This window comes from Penaeus vannamei, chromosome 32, assembly GCF_042767895.1.
Source record: "Penaeus vannamei isolate JL-2024 chromosome 32, ASM4276789v1, whole genome shotgun sequence".
Lineage (NCBI taxonomy): Eukaryota > Metazoa > Arthropoda > Malacostraca > Decapoda > Penaeidae > Penaeus > Penaeus vannamei.
The window spans coordinates 16337839-16344093 of NC_091580.1; positions in this window are offsets into that span (position 1 = coordinate 16337839).

Genomic DNA, 6255 nt, shown 5'->3' on the forward strand with positions numbered 1-6255 from the left:
ATGCCTGGCTGAAACAAAACCTTTACAGACATTGGCTCGAACATGAGGATGACGATTCTCGTAAGGCAAGGTGCAAGCTCTGCAGGTCAACTTTTTCCCTTCCCCTTTCATTCTGTTCTTCATCACCTTCTGCTGTCCTAATTCCAAAGTGTGAAACCCGCGCTGAAAGGATGAAAGGCTGGCTTTGTGTCAGTCCTAAACGGCCTCCGTACTTCGCTTGCACTTCCCTCTTTAACCTTTGCACAAACATACTAATCCACATTGCTGTACAAATAATGACATATTTAACATATGTTGTCCTATTCGTCACCTCAATTTTACGATTTTCACCACAAGGACCTTTGATGTATCACTATATTTTGAATACGCCGCCAATGACCTTAGATGCTGATGCAGCAGAATTTTTTCAGTGAATAAAAAACTATTAGAAGCTGAGCCTAAGGGAAGTTTAAAGTCAATACCTGGAAATCGGTGTTGGGCATTTACAAATTTACCTATATTTATTTACAATTACACTACTGCCATATTTTTGTAAGTTTGCCCAAAATTGTTGGTAGTTTTCTTTGTTTTCTTCAAAAGACGGGCATGCGATCCTAGGCTGCGAACCATATTGTAGCACGTGCTGACAGCCAGTCCTGCCCATTCCTTCTCATTTCATTATGCCTTGCAGCTGTACAGCCCTATGATGGATTCAGCAAACAACGGGGGTGGCGTGAAACGTAAACATCTTGCGTTGTCGGTTACTGAGGAAATGGAAATGGTTAGGTGAACATTAACATTTCAATTACTGTTCATTTTGAGTTTCGTTCGTTAAAGACTGTGCACGTATTGACTTTGTTTTGAAAATATACTGCATACATAGCCATAAAAAAAAATCCGTCGAAAATCCGTCACTCGTCAGGTCTGGAGTTTGCCGGCTTTTTTAATGTCAACCTATATAAATGTGTGCGAGTGTTTGTGTGTGTACATAAACGCACACAAACACATATATGTATATATATTTTGTATATGTGTAGGCCTATGTATATATATATTTACACATGGAAGAAAAACCCACAATGTACAAACTAGATTTATTGATGAAAGTGAGACAACAGTTTCGGAATCGTCCTCGATTCCATCTTCGAATAATTCGAATAATTTTCAATACTAATAATGACCAATAATTATTACCTTTATTGTTATTATCATTATAAAAATAGTTATAATGATGAAAATAAAAGTAATAATTAGCATAATAATCATCATAACTGCAATAATGATAATGATAATGAGGACGATAATGACAATAAAGATGATAATCATAAGAATAATGACAATAATGATGAAAACGATGAAAATAATAATCATAGAGTCCATTTATAATGAAATAAAGGTTATAACTAAAAAAAATCCCAAAAGTCGAAAAATAGCAAAATCTAACGTATTACAGCCTTATGAGAGAAAGGTCGAAAACAAAATCCTTTTTCGCTTTTAAATGATAATTCAGGTATTTATGGTGATTTTCATGATAATTCCTTTATTATTAACAATAATGATGATAATTATGATGATAATGACAATAATTATAATGATGATAATAATAAAATGATAGTTATAATGATAATTTTGATAATTACTGTACTAATAGCAATAATTAAGTTTATTCTATTAATTTTCATACTAATAATGACAATAGAAATAATAATATCATTATTTTTGTTATTACAATGAGTATTATTGTCATTATTATTTCAAAAATCATCATTATAGTTATTATCATTATAAAAAATAGATATAATGAAAGTGACAGTAATAATTACCATAATAATCATTATAACTGCAATAATGATAATGATAATGATAATCATGACGATAATGAATATAATGATGATAATCATAAGAATACTGACAATAATGATGATCATGATGATAATAATAGTCATAGAGACCATTTATAATGAAATAAAGACTAAAACTAATAAAAAAAAACTGCAAAATCTAGCGTATAACAGCGTTATGAGAGAAAGGTCGAAAAACCACCCTTATCGTTTTTAAATGATAATTATGATGATTTTGACATTAATTTAGGCAATTATGATGATTTTCATGATAATTCCTTTATTCTTAACAATAATGATAATTATGATGATAATGACAATAATAATAATGATTATAATAATAAAATGATAATTATAATGATAATTTTGATAATTACTGCAATAATAGCAATAATTAACTCTTTTATAATAATTTTCATACTAATAATGACAATAGAAATAATATCATTATTATTGTTATTATAATGAGTATTATCATTTTTATTTCTATAATTATCATAAATGATAATTAGTATGATTTTAACATTCATTCAGGTGATTATGATTATTTTCATGATACTCCTTTATTATCAATAATAATGATGATAATTATGGTGATAATGACAATAATAATAATGATGATAATAAAATGATAATTATATTGGTAATTTTTATAATTACTGCAATAATAGCAATAATTAACTCTATTCTAATAATTTTCATACCAATAATGATAATGAAAATAATAATATCATTATTATTGTTATTATAATGAGTATTTTTGTCATTATTATTTCTAAGATTATCACTATTGTTATTATCATTATAAAAATATCTATAATGATGAAAATGTCAGTAATAATTATCATAATAATCATTATAACTGCAATAATGATAATGAAAATAATGATAATCTTGACAATAATGACTATAATGATGTGATATTAATAATGATAACGATGATAATGATAATCATAGAATCCATTTATAATGAAATTAAGGTTAAAACTAACAAAATCCCAAAAGTCGAAAAATGGCAAAATCTAGCGTAATACAGCCTTTTTCGCTTTTAAATGATAATTATGATGATTTTAACATTAATTCAGGTAATTATGATGATTTACATGAGAATTCCTTTATTATTAACAGTAACGATGGTAATTATGATGATAATGACAATAATAATAATGGTAACAATAAAATGATAATTATAATGATAATTTTGATAATTACTGCAAAAATATAAATAATTAACTCTATTCTAATAATTTTCATACTAATAATGACAACAGAAATAATATCATTATTATTGTTATTATAATGAGTATTATTAGTTATTAATTATTGTTATTATCATTATACAAATAGTTATAATGATTAAAATAACAAATAATTATCATAATAATCATTATAACTGCAATAATGATAATGATAATAATGACAATAATGACTATAATGATGATAATCATAAGAACAATGGCAATAATGATGATAATGATAATAATAATCATAGAGTCCATTTATGAAATAAAGGCTAAAAGTAATAAAATCCCAAAAGTAAAAAAAAACGTCAAATTCTAGCTTATTACAGCCTTTTGAGGGAAAGTTGGAATAAAAACCTTATTCGTTTTTAAATGATAATTATGATTTTAACATTAATTCGGGTAATTATGATGATTTTCTTGATAATTCCTTTATAAGTAACAATGATGATGATAATTATTATGATAATGACAGTAATAATCATGATGATAATAATAAAATGATAATTATAATGATAATTGTTATAATTACTGCAATAATAGCAATAATTAACTCTATTCTAATAATGTTTAATACTAATAATAATTATACAAATAATAATATCATTATTATTGTCATTATAATGAGTATTAATGTCATTGTAATTTCTAAAATTATCATTATTGTTATAATCATTATGAAGATAGATATAAAGATGAAAATGACAGTAATATTTACCAAAAATGTCATTATAACTGCAATAATGATAATGATAATAATGATAATCATGTCGATAATGACTATAATGATGATAATCATAAGAATAATGATGATAATAACAATCATAGAGTCCAGTTTTAATGAAATAAAGTCTAAAACTTATAAAATCCCAAAAGTCGAAAAACGGCAAAATCAAGCATATTAAAGCCTTTATAACTATTTTTATAATAATAATAATAATGATATTATTATTTCTCTTGTCATTATTAATAGGAAAATTATTAGAATAGAGTTAATTACTGCCATTATTGTAGTAATCATGAAAATTATCATTATAATTATAATATAATTATTATCATTATTATTATTGTCATTATCATATATATATATATTTATAAATATATATATATATATATATATATATATATATATATATATATTTATGAATATATATACATACATATATATATATATATATATATATATATATATATATATATATATATATATATATATATATATATATATATATATATATACATACATACAAACACACTCATACATATAAATGTGTGTATACATATATATATATATATATATATATATATATATATGTGTATATATATGTGTATATATATGTATATATATGTATATATATATTTATATATATTATATATATATGTATATATATACATTTATATACATTTATATATATATATATACATATATATACATATATATATACATACATATACATATATATATACATATGTATATATATGTATATATACATACAAACACACTCATACATATAAATGTGTGTATATATGTGTGTATGTATGTATATGTATATATATACATTTATATATATATATATATACATATATATATATATATATATACATACATATATATATATATATATATATATATATATATATATATATATATATACATACATAGAAACACACGCACACATATAAATGTGTCTATGTATATAAATAAATAAATATACATATATATATATATAGATATAGATATATATATATAGATATATATGTATATATATACATACATACATACATATATATATATATATATATATATATATATATATATATATATATATATATATATATATATATATATATATATATGTATGTATCTATATGTATCTATATGTATGTGTATGAGTACATGAATAATATATGTATATGTATATATATATATATATATATATATATGTTTATATTTATATATATATATATATATGTATATATATATATATATATATATATATATATATTTATATATATATATATATATATATATATATATATATATATATATATATATATGTATATATATATATGCATATATATATATATACATATATATATATATATATATATATATATATATATATATATATATATATATATATATATATATATATATATATATATATATGTATATATATATATATGTATATATATATATATATATATATATATATATATATATATATATATATATATATATATATATATATATATATATATATATATATATATATTTATATATATGTATATATATATATATATATATATATATATATATATATATATATATATATATATATATATATATATATATATATATATATATATATATATATATATATATATATATATATATATATATATATATATATATATATATATATATATATATATATATATATATATATATATATATATATATATATATATATATATATATATATATATATATATATATATATATATATATATATATATATATATATATATATATATATATATATATATATATATATATATATATATATATATATATATATATATATATATATATATATATATATATATATATATATATATATATATATATATATATATATATATATATATATATATATATATATATATATATATATATATATATATATATATATATATATATATATATATATATATATATATATATATATATATATATATATATATATATATATATATATATATATATATATATATATATATATATATATATATATATATATATATATATATATATATATATATATATATATATATATATATATATATATATATATATATATATATATATATATATATATATATATATATATATATATATATATATATATATATATATATATATATATATATATATATATATATATATATATATATATATATATATATATATATATATATATATATATATATATATATATATATATATATATATATATATATATATATATATATATATATATATATATATATATATATATATATATATATATATATATATATATATATATATATATATATATATATATATATATATATATATATATATATATATATATATATATATATATATATATATATATATATATATATATAATATATATATATATATA